We start from the raw sequence: 21,513 nt of genomic DNA on the forward strand, positions 1-21,513 counted from the left end.
CAGTACAGTGGTAGGGACTGATCACACTTTTAGTGAGATTAATATGCAGTACAGTGGTAGGGACTGATCACACTTTTAGTGGAGATGCGTATGCAATACAGTGGTAGGGACTGATCATACTTTTAGTGGAGATGCGTATGCAATACAGTGGTAGGGACTGATCACACTTTTAGTGGAGATGCGTATGGAGTACAGTGGTAGGGACTGATCACACTTTTAGTGGAGATGCATATGCAGTACAGTGGTAGAGACTGATCACACTTTTAGTAGAGATGCATATGCAGTACAGTGGTAGAGACTGATCACACTTTTAGTAGAGATGCATATGCAGTACAGTGGTATGGACTGGTCATACTTTTAGTAGTGATGTATATGCAGTACAGTGGTAGGGACTGATCACACTTTTAGTAGAGATGCATATGCAGTACAGTGGTATGGACTGGTCATACTTTTAGTAGTGATGTATATGCAGTACAGTGGTAGGGACTGGGCACACTTTTAGTAGAGATGTGTATGCAGTAGAGTGATAGGGACTGGTCATACTTTTAGTAGTGATGTATATGCAGTACAGTGGTAGGGACTGGGCACACTTTTAGTAGAGATGTGTATGCAGTAGAGTGATAGGGACTGGTCATACTTTTAGTAGAGATGAATATGCAGTACAGTGGTATGGACTGATCATACTTTTAGTGGTGATGAATATGCAGTACAGTGGTAAGGACTGATCATACTTTTAATAGAGATGAATATGCAGTACAGTGGTAGGGACTGATCACACTTTTAGTAGAGATGTATATGCAGTACTGGGGTTTGGACTGAAAATACTTGCAGTAGAGATGAATATGCAGTACAGTGGTAGGGACTGATCATACTTATAGTAGAGATGAATATGCAGTACAGTGGTAGGGAATGATCGCACTTTTATTAAAGATGAATATGCAGTACAGTGGTAGGGAATGATCGCACTTTTATTAAAGATGAATATGCAGTACAGTGGTAGGGAATGATCACACTTTTAGTAGAGATGAATATGCAGTACAGTGGTAGGGACTGATTCGAATTGCAGTAGAGATGAATATGCAGTACAGTGAAAGAAAATGATGTGATTTACAAGAGATACTGGTACGCAGTTCAGTAGAGATTGGGTTTGATTTGAGTAGATTCTTATGCATTAGAGATTAACTTGCAGTTCAGTAGAAGAAAGTGGTTTGATTGATGTGACGCACAGTAGAAATGAATATACAGTACAGTGGAAAAGGCTGATATGATTCTCAGTACAGATTAATAAGCAGTGTAGTTGAAGAGACTGGTTGACTTGCAGTGGAGATTAATATACAGTGCAGTGGAAAAGGCTGATGTGACATGCAGTACAGATTAATTAATTAATATACAGTGCAGTGAAAGAGTTTGATTTAACCTGCAGTAGAAATTAATTTACAGTACATTGGAAGAGTCTGGTTTGATTTGCAGTGAAGATTAATATACAGTACAATGGAAGAGTCTGGTTTGACTTGCAGTGGAGATTAATATACAGTACACTGGAAGAGTCTGGTTTGGCTTGCAGTGAAGATTAATATACAGTACAATGGAAGAGTCTGGTTTGACTTGCAGTGAAGATTAATATACAGTACAATGGAAGAGTCTGGTTTGACTTGCAGTGAAGATTAATATACAGTACAATGGAAGAGTCTGGTTTGACTTGCAGTGAAGATTAATATACAGTACAATGGAAGAGTCTGGTTTGACTTGCAGTGAAGATTAATATACAGTACAATGGAAGAGTCTGGTTTGATTTGCAGTGAAGATTAATATACAGTACAATGGAAGAGTCTGGTTTGACTTGCAGTGGAGATTAATATACAGTACAATGGAAGAGTCTGGTTTGACTTGCAGTGGAGATTAATATACAGTACAATGGAAGAGTCTGGTTTGACTTGCAGTGAAGATTAATATACAGTACAATGGAAAAGTCTGGTTTGACTTGCAGTGGAGATTAATATACAGTACAATGGAAGAGTCTGGTTTGACTTGCAGTGGAGATTAATATACAGTACAATGGAAGAGTCTGGTTTGACTTGCAGTGAAGATTAATATACAGTACAATGGAAGAGTCTGGTTTGATTTGCAGTGAAGATTAATATACAGTACAATGGAAAAGTCTGGTTTGATTTGCAGTGGAGATTAATATACAGTACAATGGAAGAGTCTGGTTTGACTTGCAGTGGAGATTAATATACAGTACAATGGAAGAGTCTGGTTTGACTTGCAGTGAAGATTAATATACAGTACAATGGAAGAGTCTGGTTTGACTTGCAGTGAAGATTAATATACAGTACAATGGAAGAGTCTGGTTTGACTTGCAGTGAAGATTAATATACAGTACAATGGAAGAGTCTGGTTTGACTTGCAGTGAAGATTAATATACAGTACAATGGAAGAGTCTGGTTTGACTTGCAGTGGAGATTAATATACAGTACAATGGAAGAGTCTGGTTTGACTTGCAGTGGAGATTAATATACAGTACAATGGAAGAGTCTGGTTTGACTTGCAGTGGAGATTAATATACAGTACAATGGAAGAGTCTGGTTTGACTTGCAGTGAAGATTAATATACAGTACAATGGAAAAGTCTGGTTTGATTTGCAGTGGAGATTAATATACAGTACAGTGGGGGGAGACTGGATTGGCTTGCAGCTGATTTGAGTATGCAATACATTGAAACAAAGTGATGCCAAGTGCATCAGAGAGCTTGAAGGGAACATGAAAGTAATCCACTGCTGCCTGGCCATGTATATTTTGGAAGTTTCCAGCACCGCACTCTTCTGGGTGACACATCCATCTTCAGTGATCAGAGTGCAGCTGGTGTGGCGGTGTGAAGCGCCTGTCCACCTAGAGCGGCCAGACATTCCCATACAATGTATGTTTCCTTCTAGCAGAGATCAAACGTGTCCATGCTCAGAAAACACAGGAAGCCCCGGCAACTTAAACAAAAGCATCGTATCTCTGCAAAAACAAAGACAAAATCAAGCACACATGCTCTGAATCCTTTTAACCCAATTCCAGCTACGAAGGAAAAAAAAAAACGGAAAACAGGTCTACTACTACCGATCCTTTCATATATGACAGACATAACAAGAAGTTATCACTGTGAATATAATAAACATATACTGAGCTCTAGGCAGGATATAGTGCATCTGTGTCAAATAGACGCAGCCGGACACTTGTGTGAGCATATAGAAAATCATTCTGGAGATTTCCCAACATGGGGATTATGTCAGTGTATCACTGGGCTTGTGTACGTATAAACAACCCTACATACATACAAGTAGTGTAGACATGTATGTTTGTTAATGATATCATTTCTATTTATACATTCAGTGCCATTAAATATTATCTTACCTAAAACTTCAAGAAATAAAAATAATAATCTCTATATGCAATAGCCGTAATTAATTATCTTTTATAATTGTGAAGACATCTTAGAGACATTGCTGAATTTTATATATACGGATTTCCGAGCGAAGGTGATGATACTACTACTATTACTGCTACTACTACTATAAATAATAATAATAATAATATATATTAGTTTCAAATAGGAACGTGTAAACGATAAAACTTTGTTGTTCCTTAATTATTACTAAGCTTTAGGAAATATATCTTTCTTACAAATACAGCTTACAAATGTCGATTTATTTGAATGTTTCAGTTGTATTTTTATTTCCCTAGTTTGTCCTTTTTTTTAGCCTTCATCTGGAAGACACAGCAAGTTGAGCGGATACTTATGTCTAACCACAACGGGCTTTGAAAACATGCGAGGTCTGCACATTTGGAGTAAAAGTCGATTTCGTTCGGTATTTTCCTTCAGCTATTAAAACCTTAGAGATTCGTCATTTATTTCGTTCAAACGTATGAAACAATGGTTGATGATTGTTTCAGCAATGTTATGTACAGAAGGGGATAGAGAACATACAATGAAAGAATTCATAACGGGATACATCCGCAGAGAGCATAGTAGAAATCTGCATTGTTGGGTTCTTCGGAGTCCACTATAGTAGAGAACAGAACATCCAAACGAAATTTAGTGTGCCAACTATCTACATGATCACTGGCAATCACAAAATTTCGTTTCAGCAAATCGAATCCTATACAATGAAATCGATAAAAGAATGCATATGTTGCTAAGAAGACGGTAAACTATCGAATGTATCCGTACGATGTATAAACGAAATGAAGGGAGTTTTGCAGGAATCCAGAGCAGTCCCAGGAATAGCAGCAATGAGTGCACTGGGAATGGAGCGGCTCAGTTCACATAGAAGCGAAGCTGTTTGTGTGTAGAGGGTGTATCAGGTGTTCGGTGTGGTCACCACTCACTCACACAGCCAACAATTATCAGCACATTGGCTGGCTTTCCCCGGCATGTGCTGTGTTCTAGAATGCCCATCTCTCCAAGGTCTGCCTCATGTCTGCTCATTGTCCCGATCAGTGTATTTCAAGCAGACAAGTAGGTACAATACAAACGCGGTTTGTTAAACCTGATGGATACTCTTTTCTTTTTTAACAGGTTTGTAGCAAAGAGACACAAAGGCAGAATGTATTCCTGTTTAAGGTGCATTGTTCATACAGGTCTATTAGGGCTTCCTAGACTACTTCTCATTCCCATTACTCAAACACAACAGCCAACAAGCGCCAGCTGCCTGCACCAAAATAGAAATGTAACCCCTTTATCTCCGCAGAAAGGGGGGCTCTGCTTGGTTCAAATCATTGATGTCTGACTGAAACAATGGACGTTCGAGTTCAGGAGGGGCTCCTCTGATTTAGCCCTGGGAATAACCCTGGTCTACATCCTGAGCTCTGGTTGTGCTCTATTGGGGTTCTATGGAGAATGGGGAAAGTCTTAGTGCATTCACCAGCACTGTCTCCAGTCCCAGCCAAGTATCATGTCGGCTTGTACACACCTGAGCAGTTTAGAAAAGGAGCACATGGTGAGTGCCTGGGAGAAATGAACTGCTTTATTCAGAGGTTCACCTCAGATGAGGAGCTATGACAACAGTTTGAGAGCAAGACAAGATGGCACCTTCACCACAGGCTGGGGTCCCACCTCATCCCTTTAAAACTGAACGCATATTAATTACACAGGTTTTGAGGCTAATTTATTGCAGATAAGGCATCCAGTGAATTTAATTACCACCTTAATCAGCCCCAGAAGCTGTGTAATTAGTGTGTTCAGTTTAAAAGAGAAGAGGTGGCAACCCCCTAGTCCCACCTTCCATTACACACTGTATCTGTGCATTGCCATTCAGAGCCTGTTCACACTATCACATTGCAGTAAGGCACTGTGATTCATTGTGGTGCCAACCATTTTTAACCATTTCCAGTCCGGACAATTTTACCCCCTTCCTGTCCAGGCCCATTTTCAGCTTTCAGTGCTATCACACTTTGAATGACAATTGCGTGGTCATGCAACACTGTACCCATATGAATGTTTTAGCATTTTTTTGAGACAGATAAAGCTTTATTTTGGTGGTATTTATTCACCACTGGGATTTTAAATTTTTTTTGCTATGTAAATTAAAAAGTCTACAATTTTGAAAAAAGTGTTTTTCTTATAAAATTTTGCAAATAAATAGTATTTCATCATAAATCTTGGCCAAAATGTATTCCGTTATCATTTTAGTAAAAAAAAAAAAAATAACCCAAATTAGTTTATAACCAAAATTATAATTTTTTTATTTTTTTTTTACTTTTTTATATTATTATTTATGTTGGTTGTTTTTTTTTTTAACATACTGTCACCCTAGCAGTACAGTGTCACCATGGTGACACTGTACTACTTGTGGGGGGGAGATGAAGATTTTTTATTTTACACTGATTGCTTTTACACCCATAAAGGCTGTAAAAGCAATCATTTCTCCTTCCCTCTAGCTGCATTCTTGCAGCCATTGAGAACTACTATGTGAGCCGTGATTGGTCACAGCTTGTCACATGGTACAAGGCTGTTGTGAATAGCCTTGTACCATGTGACCTCTGTGATCATTCACAGATTTCACACGTAGTAAGCAATGATGTCAGAAGTGACATCTTGGTTACTACACTGCATGTGATCACTGATTGGCCAATCAGGGATCACAAGATCGGGACCTTGCACAGAGGTCCCGTCTGACGATTGGTGTTCCACTGTGTCCGGAGGACACAGTGGGCACTGGATCGCAGTGCTATGCGCTCCCAGGTAGCTCTCACAAGCAGGGTGCGGGGAGGCCGTTTATAAACGGCCACCCGCCCCTGCACTGCCACCATCCAGCTGTTTATATACAATGGCCGGATGGGAGGTGGTTAATTAGAGCAGGAGTGATTACTCCTGTGCTGAGGCCCACTCCAATTCAAATGAATACATTTTGCATGCAAAAATGTTAGCATTAGGGCCAAATCACACTATTGAGGTAGCCAGCATATTTGTGCACTGGAACACAGGTCCAAGCAAGACACATAGAAAACAATTGTTTTCTAAGTGTCCTGTCCCAATTTTCAGCTTTCAGCGCTGTCGCACTTTGAATTACAATTGCGTGGTCATGCAACACTGTACCCATATGAAATTTTTATAATTTTTTTGAGACAGATAGAGCTTTCTTTTGGTGGTATTTAATCACCTCTGAGTTTTTTATTTTTTGCTAAACAAACCAAAAACAACAAAATTTTGAAAAAAAAAGATTTTTTTTTCTTAGTTTTTGTTTTAAAATTGTGTAAATAAGTGATTTTTCTCCTTCACTGATATGCGCTAATGAGGCTGCAGTGATGGGCACTGATAGGTGGTACTGATGGGCATTGACAGGCATCACTGATGGGCACTGAAAGGCAGCACTCATATATGGCACTGATAGGCGGCACTGATAGGCGGTACTGACTGGCACTGATAGGCGGCACCGAATGGCAGTGTTAGGTGGCACTGATAGGCAGCACCGACGGCACTGATAGGTGGCACTGATGTGCACTGATAGTCGGCACTGACTGGCACTGATAGGCAGCACTGATAGGTGGCATTGACTGGCATTGATAGGTGGCACTGACTGGCACTGATAGGTGACACTAAAAGGCAGCTTAGATGAGCACTGATATGTGGCACTGATGGGCACTGGCAGGTGACATTAATGGACATTGACAGGTGGCACTGCTGGGGCTGCACTGATCATCAGTGCGCTGATGATCAGTGTACATGTCCCCTCTGAGGAACGCCGATTACCGGCTCTCCTCTCCTCTGTCAGCGTGACAGCTCATGAGGAGAGAAATGCCGATAACCGGCATTTCCTTATTTACATGTGATCAGCTGTGATTGGACACAGCTGATCACATGACTGAGCTGAAATCTTTGGCTCTTTCCAATGATCGGTGATCCGCTGTGTCCGAGGGACACAGCGCACCACCGATCGCCGCACTGTGCGCTCCTGTAGCTGCGCATGCACGGTTAGAATGGGAGGACGTCATATGACATCCTCCCAGAATGAGAGAACCACCTTGCGCCCATAATTGCCTTATATGGTGGGCGGGAGGTGGTTAAAGTGTTACTAAACCCAAGACCCTGCATTCACTATATCTGGTCTCCCACAGTACAGTATACACTACATGGAAATGAAATTATTTTAGTAAATATACATTGATAAATACCTTTTCTCATCAGCAGTTACAGCAGTCTTGTGACTTCTATCTGTGTTCAGCAGAGCACTGGTTAAAGCTTGTAGGAGGAGTTTTCTTTCTGCTCTAGGAAGATGCAGAACCCCTGACCTCTGTCTGACCAGTGCTGCTTGGCCCTGTGCTGATCACATGCACCCTCCCAAGCATTACAAAAAAACCTCTCTAGCAATACACACCAAACTGAGCATGTGCAGAGTGTCTCTACACAATATGTCCTATCAGGAGATAAGAGGGGGGCACTGGAAGAGGGGGAGAATCAGAGAAGACAGGATCGAACAGCATTTTCACACAATGCAGAGGATTAACCCCTTAGGTTCCACAGCGAGTATGACAAGCATGCTTTACTGCATATACAGACTGATTTTATTGTTGTGGGTTTAGTAACACTTTAATAGTGCGGGTGGAACCTCACACAAGCACAGGGAGAACATTTGATTTCCATGCAGCTATTGTCCTGGTTGAGATTTAAACCAAGGAACCTACTGCTGTAAAGCTGAATTTCTAGCCACTAAGCCAGTGTGCTGGCCTGATGCTTGCTTTACCTGAATCTTTACAATAAAACAGAATGTCAGTTTGGAAAACATAACAAGGCCACATACTATCTAGTTAAGGTCTCCTTACAATAGTACCCTTTAGGACACACATTTGTAACTGCATTGTAGCACATTTTGCATGTGCTCTAAGAAGAGAAAGATTTCTGTTCATAGACATAAAAACCCTTACAGAACACATTGTATGTAGGGTGCCTTTACCCCTGCAAATGCACCTGACGTCGCTTACATATGAGAACCCCAGCAGGGGTTCCTGGGGATTAGCTGTGGGAGACATCACCATTGAAAGCAATGGGAGGCTGCCAGCTCCCACAGTTAATTGCAGCCACACACATGTAATTGCTCATGCAGCAATCATGTGCAAGTGATTAGCCCTGTACACAACTGTGTGGTGTACCCTTGGTTTAAATTTGGCACCATTCATCCCTGTGCAAGCTACAGATAAATTGCAGCAAGCAGTATTACAAATTTGCCCTAGGGACACTTGTCCTCCAAAATACTATTAATGGAATTTTAAACACTTCTATAGCAGAAATACTGTTACAGGGCAGCACAGGTGTGCAAAATCACATATATATACACGTGATTTTGCAGTTCTGAGTAGGAGGCGCGTGCGCCCCCTACCCACGCCGCCGTTCGTGGCCTCGGCTGTCCAGTCACTGGGTCCTGGCAGATGATTCCTGGCTGGCACCCAGTAATCCCTGAGTATCACGGGGGGAGAGACATAAACAACACAGATCTCTTCCCTGTTAGCTCCTGCACACTGCTTTTCCCCCAAGTGTCAGAATGCCCACCGCAGTCCCGCTATAAGTCGCTGATCGCCGCCATTACTAGTAAAAAAAAAAAATTCCTATATATATACCGCCATATGTAAATGCTATAACTTTCACGTAAACCAATTCATTTACACATTTTTGGGATTGTTTTTTAGCAAAGACATGTAGCAGAATACATTTTGGCCTAAACTTATGACGAATTTTGATCTTTTAAATTTTTTCACTGGATAGGATTATTAGCAAGAAGTAAAGAATATAGGTTTTTTTCCAAAATTGTCGGCCTTTTTTTGTTTATAGCGCAAAAAAAAACAAAACGCACAGGCGATCAAATACCACCGAAAGAAAGCTCTATTTGTGGCAAATAAGGATTGTCATGTTTCACATGACTGTCATATGCCTTTAAGTGTTTTCTATATTTTGTTTCTGCTCCTCCTTTTCCTTTGGCTTAGTTAATGCTGCATAGATAGCCCTCCCCCTTTCCCAGCAATGCATTGCAGCTCTAGCCTCATGTCATGGAGCAGGAAACATTATGAACTTTTGACCTATGAAATGTTCATTGTTGTAAGATTCTCTCAGTTTATGGAATAAACTTCACAAGATCTACAAGATGTCTTATCGATTGAGTCACTGACTGTAGTATCCAACTGAGGTTGAAGTTATCGCTATCTCATCACAACTGTAAGTTACAGAGATCACACTATCAATGCTTAGATTGGAGAGATAGAACAGTCAAAAGATCAGTGGAATGCTTCATAGGATTCTGGCTAGTCAAAAGATCTGTGGAATGCTTCATAGAATCCTTGCTAGCTAGAATACACAGTGAGATGTTACATGGATACTGGATATAACAGCTATAGGTGTCCGTTTGTGAACCAGAGAATAGCTGCGATTCAACGGATCTCAGCTATTCTCTGGTCATTCACAGTTTATAACACTCAGGAGATCCTGTCAGCCCTTCTCTGGAGATCTGTGTTCTCCGTCCAGATTCTCCAGCCCAGAGCTGGAGAATCAGAGGGACCGCAAACTAAGCAGAGATAATTTACCTCTGCTTAGTAAACTGGATTTTACTATAATCTGGAGAGATTATAGTAAAATGAGCCGTTTTTCACAGTTTGTAGACCGTTATCCAGCGTTTGGAAACCGTTCTCCCTTCGTTCGGAGAACTGCTTCATAAACTGCATTCACAGGAGAACTTTGTTCTCCGAGAATGCCGGAGAACTGAGCAGCGATCTATTACCTCTGGTTCACAAACGGACACCATAGAGAGTGCAGCCACCTCTACACAAGTCTGTACATGTCTATAAGTATATCCTATCATAACACTCATCAGGACAAATTATTGATGTGAATGTTTTACAACTGCAAGTTTATACACTGCATCTGTATACATTACTATATGGCTTGCCTTTGAACTTATAAGAAAGAAAAAGAAAACCTTCTGCAATCATTGCCTAGGAAAACTGAACTCAGCCACAGAAAAAGTGATACATTTCTCTGTAAACTTTCTATCAACCCCTCCTTGCTAACATGATGTTTCAGGAAAGTAATATACAGTCTAGGGAAACTAATACACAACCACAATCAGAGCTTCATCCAGAGCAGGACTTGGATAAAAGAGAAAAACGCTTAAATCTTAATGCTGACAAGGAAGAATTGCTATCTAATAATATACTGCTGTCTCCCAACAATCTCATGAACTAATACAACTAGAGTGCGCTAGCCAACAATTGAATGTTGCTTATGAGAATTATCAAAGACTGTGTGTTAAATATATTGCTCTATTAAAGCGGTACAACACTCAAAGGTCATTGGAAGAATTAATGAGTTTTGAGGAGCTCAATCTTGAAAGAGACAATTTAGTGGTGTGAACAAAGAGGCAGAAGTGAGAATAACACAGCTCCATGAATCCAGATCTTATCGCTCTGTGTCTACTAGACACTCCTCAAGATCTTTCAAATCCCAACAATCAAGGTCTTCTACACTCAGTCAACAACTAATAAAAGCCTGTGCTGATGCTGAAGCTTCTAAAATTCAGGCAGCTTTCACCCAAAAGAAAGCAGAAACAGAGGCTCAGGCCGCATATAAGGACGCATATAAGAAGGCAGAAATTGAAGTTTTGGAAAAACAATGTGAGCATGCCACAGCCATGGCAAGGTGAATCTCTTTAAATATCCTAAATCTCTTCTCAGGGCTATTTAATCCATTAACATTATAAGTCATGAAGAGTATCTCTTCCATTTTTCCTTTATCCTCTCCTCTTTCTCCTCTCTCCTCCTCTCCTGTCCATAGCTTCCCCTTTGTTCTCTAGGACTTCTCCAAACTAATATATCTCCTACTATATCGCAGTCTTACACTACCTACCCCTTCCCCATACCCTCCCCCCCCACCCATCCCTCCACTCCTCCCCCTTTCTCTCCTCCCTCCCCTTTTAGGCCTCTAGTTTGCCTATGAATCATTTATGGTTTAGATCCCACCGCTGATACAACCTTAAAGTGGGGCTCTGACCATGTACACCTCACCAGTTAGAATAATCCATCCCTCCCATGTCCTACCATAGTCTTGGAGCTCAATAATCAGTAGCAAAGGGGAGAGGAGAAGAGGATGAGAGAAAAAGAGAACAAAAGAGAAAAAAAAAAATAGAAAATAAATTTTTTTTTTCTAAAAATTATTAAATTACTACGCTCTCCTCCCCCACCTCTCCCACTAACCCAAGGAAAGAGGAGGGGCGTCAAAAAAAGTTATTATATTCTTATCCTCTCCTCTCCCCCCCAACCCCCTTACTCTCTATTCCCTCTTTGCTCTCTTTGGGGAGCCCGCCACCTCTCTTTTCTTTTTCACATATCTTCCCTTCGCCTTTCTCCAAACCTGGAATAACTAATTCTTGCAATTCAAGTCTCTCACAAAAGTCTCTCAAATCTCCGGGAAACTTCAATTTTGCTGATTTGCTATTTTTCCAACCGATTAAACAGGCTGGAAAACCTCATCTATATCGAACGTTTTGCTTTCTCATTTGTTCTAATAATGGCTTCAGGGTTCTTCTTATTAATGTTTCTGCTTCTAGATCTGCGAATATCTGAATATTTACTTCGCCATATTTTATTATTGCTCTTCCTTTTATCTTCTTCCAGATCTGTTCTTTATCTTGATAGTAATGGAATTTTACAATTACATCTCTCGGGTTTCCGTTTCTACCACTTGTTGTTGGGGTATTCCAGTTCTATAAGCTCCATCGATTTTAAAGGGCTCCATTGCCAATCTATGCATCATTATATCTAACATTTTCCTTAATGTTTCTAGCAAATCTTCTCCTTGGGGGATCTCTGGGAGACCTCGTATTCTTAAGTTGAGTCTTCTATCCCTGTTTTCCTGATCTTCCATTTTATATAGCAGATTTCTTTTCTTTTTTTTTTTATAAATGTTTATTAATTTATCAATCCAAATACAAATCACATTCACATTTCTATTAAAAAGACATTAAAACAATATCTTCCTATTTGCATAAATTATTTTAAATCCCTCCCCTCCACCATCCCTCTCCCCCCCCCCCTCTCCTCACCTTCTTCTGGGTCTAATCCAATATTAATTGTAGTGATTTTCCTTACTAAATAAACTATTTTCCGCCAAAACACCTGTATTCTTGGACATTCCCACCATATGTGATACCACGTGCCCTCTCCACAATCTCTCCAACACATCTGTGAAATCTCCCCATTCAGTTTATGCTCTATATTAGGTGTAATATGCCATCTCACAAAACACTTGTAATTTATTTCCACCTCTCGCATACTAATGTTTTCGTGAATTAATCTAAACATTTTCCTTTGCTCCTCCTCGTCTATTTCCCTTCCTATATCTCTTTCCCATTTCTCTATGTGTATCAATTTTGTGTCAGTGTCTAAATTAGTTAATATTTTATATATTTTTGCAATTCCATGTCTCCCATCTCCCCGTGCTTCCAACAATCTCTCCAATGGATTCCACTCTTTTCTAGTTCTCATAGGCTTTGGGAGGCTTTCAAAGAAATGTTTCAGTTGGTAGTATAGTAATCTATCCATCCTATTGAAAACTTCTCCCTTTTTTTTCTCCAACTCTTCATATGATTCTAATTCCTCCCCCACCATTATATCTCTCAATTGTGCCTCTTGTTTTATAATCCATTTCCCTGCGATGTTTTCCTGCCCCGGGGTAAAATATTCTGTGTTCCTTAGTGGCATCAACTGTGAATTAAAAACCCATCCCTTTTGTCTGTGTAACATTTCCCACACTCTTAAAACGTTAAAAGTATACGTACTTGTGCTATCCTCTACTCCACTATATTGTGCAGGCACCCATATAATCTTACTTAAATTTATTCCACTTAGTGTATTTTCAATTTTGACCCAACTTTTCTCTGGATTATGAGTCCAATCAAAAATTCTCGCAATTATCACCGTTTTATAATATCTCTGGTCTGGTACACCCAATCCACCTCTTTCTTTACTTCTAGTCAACATTTAATAGCGTATTCTAGGCTTTTTATTCCTCCATATATACCTTATTATCATTTTTTTAAGTTATATAATACTTTGGGCGCAATTACCATTTTTATCAAGTTTATACGACCTATCCAAGATGGATTTCCTCCTCCCACTCTCTTCAACTCCTCCTTAAGCTCGTTTAGTAGTGAAATATAATTAGCTTTATACAGATTCTTAGTTGAGGCTGACAGTTTTATCCCTAAATACTTTAATTCTTTATCTCTCCAAACAAATGGGAATTCGCCTTGTAATTTTTCTTTTTCACTATTTTTAAGGTTTATATTTAAAATTTCATTTTTTGTTGGGTTAATTTTTAAATTTGATAATTCCCCATATTCCTTCAGTATCTTCATTAAATTTGGGAGTGACATTCTAGGATTTCCAACATAGAACATCAAATCATCCGCATAAGCCGCCACCTTATGTTCTCTGTCTCTTATCCATATTCCTTTTATGTCTATGTTCTTCCTTATCGTAGACAACAATGGCTCCAATGATAAAACATATAACAGTGGGGATAATGGGCATCCCTGTCTTGTACCGTTTGACATCTCGAAATGCTCCGATCTACCTCCATTAACCATGATAGCGGCAGTAGGCCCTCTATATAACCCTCTGATCCACTTTCTCATTCTGTCTCCTATCCCCAACACTTCCAAGATGTCCATCATAAAACCCCAACTCACTCTATCGAATGCTTTCTCAGCGTCAATTGACATCAGTATCACTGGGGCTTTTCCCCTTCTACCTTCTACCTTCCTGTATGAGCAACAGTGATCTCAAACCATTGTCTCTACCCTCTCTCCCTGGGACAAACCCCACCTGATCCCTATGTATCCACTCCGGCATCAGATCTTTCAGTCTATTTGCCAAAACCTTTGCATACAATTTAGTATCTACATTCAACAGCGCTATTGGTCTATAACTCGCGCACTGCGAGGGGTCTTTATTTTCCTTATGGGTTAGAACTATATTAGCCTGTAAGGATTCTCCCCTTATTTCCATCTCATTTCCCAGAGCGTTCATATATATCTTCAATTTGGGTATTAATAACTCTCTATATTTTTTATAATATTTTACCGTATATCCATCTGGACCCGGACTTTTCCCCACCGCAGTGTCTTTTAACGCTATTTTTATTTCCTCTGATGTAATTTCTGCTTCTAGGGAGTTCAACTGTATTTTGCTTAATTTTGGTAGACCTGCCTCTTTTAAGTATGTTCTTCTTTTTTCTCTATTTACTGTTTCAGTTTTATTTATTATATCCTGGGGTATAATATTATATAACTCATTATAGTAATCTTTAAATACTCTAGCGATATCTTTAGTAGAGTGCACTAATTCCCCCTTGGGATTTCTTTATTTCTCTATATAATTCCTATTTTTCTTTTTCCTTAAAGTTCTCATTAAATACTTTCCCGGCCTATCTCCCCATCTATACTTTTCACTTATTACTTTATTAAAAACTCTTCTTTTTTCCTCCTCCATTACATTCTCTAGTTCTTCTTTCTTCTTTATTATTTTCTGCATTATCTCCTTAGACATTTCCCTTTTATGAGCCTGTTCAAGATCATATATTTCATTTAACAGTCTATTAATCTTTTCCCTCCTTTCTTTTTTCTTTTTAGCCCCTATTGCAATGAGTAGTCCTCTAATGTAGGCCTTATGGGCCTCCCACACTGTTGCAACTGACACATCCTCTGTTTCGTTCTCCTCAAAAAAAATTTAATTTCCCTCTCGATCTTTCGATCAATCTCTTCATCCATAAGGAGTGCCTCATTCATCCGCCAGACAAAACCCCCTCTTTCCTCTTTACCCCATCTTGACTTCATTGCAACAGGGGCATGATCCGACAGTGTACTTCCTCCAATTTTTACTTCTACTACAGACTCTATAAATCGATGTTCTACCAATATATATAATCTAATCTAGAGTAAGTCTCATGTACATGTGAAAAAAAGGTATAGTCTCTATCTTTCATATTCCTGATTCTCCATATATCAACTAATTGACTCTCATGCATCAGTTTCTTTAATAATCTCAGAGACCTGCTCTCCTCCCTCCTCACATGGGAAGTGGTATCCATCCGCGGGTCCATACAGACATTGAAGTCTCCAGCTATTATCATACAACCCTTTTTAAAATCCATCAATTTCTTCAATATACCTCTCAAGAATATCTCCGGTTTCTTATTTGGACAATATATGTTAGCTATTGTACACTCGATTCCCTGTAATTTACCCCTCAAAAACAAAAACCTTCCCTCCAGATCCGTTATTCTCTTCTCCACCTCAAACCTTATATTCTTTGTGAAACCTATAGCAACCCCTTTTGCTCTTTTAATTGGTGAGTCCGCATAATACCATGTCGGAAAGTATCTAGTCTTCAGCCTAACCTTTGACTCCATCTCTAGATGTGTTTCCTGTAGAAATACCACCGAAGATGTTCTATGTTGTAGTTCTTTAAATAATCTGAATCTCTTCCCAGGACAACACAACCCCTTTACATTATAGGTTACAAATCGGATTTCTTCCATCTTACCCTACTCCTTTTAACTTCTTCTTCCTCCTACCCTTCCTCTTTCTTATTTCTGTTGTCCTGCAGAGTGTTACTACTCCACTACCCCTCCATCCCATTCTCCATAACCCCCTTCCCCCCCCCATCTGCCCCATCTGTCTCCACCTCCCCTCCTCCCCACCCCTCCCCCCTCCCCTACCAGGCCTACTATTTGCCTTCTAATCATTTGTGGCCCTAATGCCACGTTTGATTTTTAATCTTGGGGTTGGGCTCTGTCCATGTGCGGCTCACCTTCCCTCCATTTCCCCCAATGTCCCCCTATCTATCATTTCTCTCTTTCTCCTTCTAACTAGCTGCCATTCCTCTTTTCTCATAGCACATATCTCCCCTTCTTCCTCCTCCCAACCTGGGATCTCTATTTTCTGAATATTAAGTTTATCAAAAAAGTCTCTTAGTTCATTAGGAAATCTCAGGTATGCAGTGACTCCATTCTTCCATCCAATTAAACACGTCGAGCTACTCCATCTATATTGTATATTCTGTTTTTTCATCTGTTCTAGTAGTGGTTTCAATGATCTCTTTCTCCACAATGTCTCAGGTGTCAAGTCTGCAAACGCTTGTATATTTTTTCCTCCATATATTATACTGGTTCTTCCTTTTATCTTTTTCCATACTTCTTCTCTATCTCCATATTTATTGAATTGTACAACTACATCTCTTGGTCTCTCTTCCACCTGATCCCTTTGGAACCTTCCTATCCTTTATACATTGTCCAATTCATATTTCTCAGTATTGGGTTTATCCATAATGGAGTTTAAGATTTTACATATTGTCCCTTTTAGATCTTCTCCTTGTGTAAACTCCGGGACTCCTTTTATCCTGAGATTATTTTTCCTATTCTTATTACCTTGTATCTCCAACTTATAATGCAGTTTTTTTTGTTCTTTCCTCATCTCCATTATCTGATTTTTTAATTCTGGAATAGCTTGAGCATGTTTTTAAATTTTTTCTTCCATTTCTTCTACTCTGGATAATAAATGTCCCAAATCATTCCGAATAATCCCCATCTCTTTTTTAATAGATTTTTCCAGATTTTTAAACATTTCTGCCAACTCCTTTTTATTTGGGATTTGTAATTCTCCTTTATTTTCTCTTAACTTTGTTCCCTCTGATGTTTGTTGGCTGTTGTTATCCATTTCCTCAGAAGACCTGGTACTCTTATCCAAACTGTTTTCCATTATATTCCTTTCACATGCCTCCTGAGATCTTTCTGGGGTCACATTTCCCTGGGACGTGTATTTCCTGATCGTTCTAGATTGGGGGTGCTTAGGACCACTCCCTTTACTATTTTTACTCTTCATATTTGCTGTAAATACAATCCCTCTTCTCTAAGCTCTAGGGCTTGTGCTATAATTACCCTTGGGAGGATTCAAATTTTCTTCTGTCCCCTTGGGAATCCCCCTTTTCCTGCATGTATTCCTCCTCTACTTCAACCTGAATATTCCATACACAGAATCAATATACAGTCCAGCCACCCTCACTCACCCTCCTTCCGACTTCTTTTTCAGTGAGGCATTCTTCCAGGTTCCTTATCTGTTGTCTGTCTTTATTTCCTCTCTAGGGGGATTCCTCTGGGTCACACTCCTCTCCCTCCTCCTGCTCTCCTTAACAGGTAGCAGGCAGGGTGTCTCTCTGTCAAGCCAGCGTCTCCCCAGCTCCTCGACACACACCGGCCGGCCGGCTCTACCCTTCTCTTGCTCTCCCTCCTCACAGGGTCCTGCCCTTGTCTGTCTCCATTTGCAGCTGTCAATGAGAAGCCGACGCCTCCCCTCTGCCTGGGAACGCCGGCCGGCTTGTCTTCCTCCCAGTAGTCCTTTGCGGGGGGGTCACGTGGCCACCTTGCGTCCTCCAGGCTCTCAACAACCCACTGTCTCGAACGGGAACCTCCAGCCGTCCCACCGCAGCGGACCCACCGCACTCCATCCTCCTCACTTCTCCGGTGGGATCACGCTCACAGGTAGGGCCTCCCGGGCATCTCCAGCGGTATTCACAGGGCACATTGAGGGGAAGGTGACTGCCTTGTGGAGAGAGAGCTTACATCGCTCTCTCCCCTGCCGCCAAGAACAGGCTCCTCCCTGCTAGCTGTCCATCCATATAGCAGATTTCTTTGTTCTTTTCTCATTTCCATCATCCGTTTTTCTAAGACCCGTATAACTTGGGCAATTTTATCTATTTTTTCTTCTGTCTCTTCAACTCTTAATAGTATCTGCCCCAGATCTTTATGTAGTTTCGCCATTTCTTCTTTTATGGATTTTTCCAGACCTATAAACATTTCTGCTATTTCTGTTTTAGTGGGCAACTGTGAGCTCCTTTCTTGTTCTCCTGTGCTCTCCCACACCTCTGTTTTTTCCGTATCTCCCTCTTCTATAGTTTGGCTAATGTTAGCCAATCCTAGAGATAGTTTAGAGCACTCTCTGATATTTTCAGACTCACCCCATCCATTTATTCCTGTTTGTCTCTCTGGTGTCCGTTTTTCTTCCGAGGGTATATATTTTTTAATTGAACTGGTTTGGGAGACTTTTGACCCACCCCCTTTTGTCGTTTTATTTTTCATATTTTTCATCTTTTTTTTTTCTTTTCCCTCTTTTCTCTCCTTTAATAGTTATTGCTGCATTTTTTTCAAAAACACTTCATAATTCTGCTCCTTCAGAAAAATATCCTTTGAACTTTCTTGACTCTTTCCCCCTCTGTCAAAATCCACCGCTCATTCAGAACTCATATTCTTTAAACTTTCCTCTCTTGATAGGATCCTTTTTATGGGAACCTCCTGAATGCAATCCCCCCTTTTATATAGTGCACAGTTCTATTCAATCTTTCTTAATACATTTATTTAAATACAGTTCTACAGTTTTCCTGCCGCTCTCACTCACCAACTTTGCTCCTACTTCTTGCTCTCCAGGTGAGGCGGCTTCTGATGTTTTCTCCTTGGGGGGGTTGCAGAATTCAGTGTTCCCTTTGCCTGATGGACACTTTAGGGGGAAATCTTCTCCTTAGGGTTTCCTCTTAGTTCCAGCCACAGCCACAGCAGATCATTGGATAGGAGGAAAGAGCCGGGGCCTCTCTCAGACCTACATGCTGGCCGGCATCTCCTTTCCTCCCAGCACTCCCCTGCGCCGGGTCACATGACCGCTCGGATTCCTCTATCTCTCAGGCCGCCGGGAGTCTCCTCTCTCCTCCGTCTCCTTCCACCTGCCGACACATCCGCACGGCCAGGACCTCCAGGCACACACCTCCCAAAGTGGCCTCGCCCTCAGCTAAGCCGTGTCTTGGGCCCCTAAGGCATTCCTTTCTTCCCACGGCAGGACACGGGAGGGCCTGGTGTCGGGAGATCTCACATTGATCTCCCATTTGGTGCAGTGCTAAGGCTCCTCCTCTCTGTTCAGATGTCCAGCCACTCTTCTTACCCAAAAAAATTGGGGTAGCCACTATTCCCACAGAGGAACTTGATTACCCTAACATTTACAAACATCAATGGCGACGTGTTCAAGATCAAGACGGGTTTTGTTCCTGTAAAGAATCTTCATTATCTATATTGGACTTGAACTAAAGTTTATTATAATAGAAATCATAGATTTCGACGGGGAGTGTCATGTTTCACATGACTGTCATATTGACTGTCATATGCCTTTAAGTGTTTTCTATATATTGCTTCTGCTCCTCCTTTTCCTTTGGTTTAGTTAATGCTGTATAGATAGCCCTCCCCCTTTCCCAGAAATGCATTGCAGCTCTAGCCTCATGTCATGGAGCAGGAAACATTATGATTTTTTGACCTATCGAATGTTCATTGTTGTAAGATTCTCTAAGTTTATGGAATAAACTTCACAAGATCTACAAGATGTCTTATCGATTGAGTCACTGACTGTGGTATCCAACTGAGGTTGAAGTTATCGCTATCTCATCACAACTGTAAGTTACAGAGATCACACTATCAATGCTTAGATTGGAGAGACAGAACAAGGATGTAAATTTAATTTGGCTGCAGTGTTGCATGACCGCGCAATTGTCAGTTAAAGTAACGTAGCGCCGTATCGCAAAAAATGGCCTGGTCAGGAAGGGGGGTAAATCCTCTGGAGGAGGCAAGTGGTTAAGGACACCAGACGGTGTAATTTGATTGTAAGCTCGAAAGAGCAGGGCTCTCGTACTCCTCGTGTATTGTTTTGTTACTGTATTGTCTCTTGTTCTGTCCCCCACTATAATGTACAGCGCTGAGCAAACCTTTTGGTGCTATATCTATATAAATACTGTATAATAATAATAATAATATTTTTGCAGTTGTTCTGTGTTCATACAAGACAAAATTGTAACACGACCTATATTCAATTTATTCATATCACATATGCCATGACTGTGAAAAACAGAAGATTATTTTAATAAAGCTGACACTAAAACTGTTGAAATATGATAATTTTAGTATGTACTGTTACATAGTTATAGGTTGAAAAAAGACCATTTAGTTCAACCAATAAGAAAAAATAATAGAAAAAAATGCACATTCACTATCCAATACCTACAGAGATCCAGAGAAACGCAAAACCCCCAACAAAGCTTGATCCAATTCGCTCCAGTGGGGGAGAAAAAAAAATCTTTCCTGATCCCCCAATCAGTATTTCCTGTACCAACAATCCCTGGTGTTAAAAAAAAACAATGGAGAACCACCTGCACAACCCTGAATACACTATTATTCCAGGAATGGGTTGCCGCTGATACCTGGCTATACACCTGGATAGAATGGGATCAAAATTATAATAAAATTGGTGCTGCGCTCCTACACTTATACTTATATAAATAATTAAATAAAAAAATGAGGTTTCAATTACACCCCTAGTGAATCCTCCTGTGTGTAATTATCCCAAACTCAGTTCTTCATATTATTATACAATCTTATGCAGTGATGTTTGATAAACCATATGAAATAAAATAAAAATGTGCAAAAGGCATAAAAACACAATACATAAACCCACTTGTGTCCCTAAACAGGGTGAAATCACAAACATGTATTAAACCACACGTGATAAAACACTTGGCATAAATAAATGCCCAAAAGTGCAGTGGAAATAGACTGACAAATGGCACTATTGTGCCTATAAAACAAACAAAACGGTTAGGATAAATGGACCCTGACTATAAAACAATCTGCAAGGACTATAACAAATCCTTCAACATAAATGTGCAACCACCACTCAACAAGTGCCCACATGTACCAAAGTATAAATTGCCGTGCTCTCATCCCTAAACTTGGGATTATACTGCTATATAAATAGCAGGAAGAAAAAAAAAAATTAAATAAATAAAAATAATTAAATAAAATATTGAGTGAATCCACAAATAAAAAACCAATGACACTCTATGATAAACATATAACTTAAATTTATAACAAAGTCCACAAAAACACGTGCCAACAATTATT

General features: G+C 40.2%; 1 long non-coding RNA gene across 1 annotated transcript in view; it reads right to left on the bottom strand.

Moving 5' to 3' along the window:
• Positions 1–21,513, bottom strand: part of LOC149456760 (uncharacterized) — a 193,438-nt gene that overhangs the window by 6,733 nt on the left and 165,192 nt on the right. The window lies entirely within an intron of this gene.

Source organism: Staurois parvus, unplaced genomic scaffold, assembly GCF_062004578.1.
Source record: "Staurois parvus isolate SC_StPar_1 unplaced genomic scaffold, SC_StPar_1.0 ptg000349l, whole genome shotgun sequence".
NCBI lineage: Eukaryota > Metazoa > Chordata > Amphibia > Anura > Ranidae > Staurois > Staurois parvus.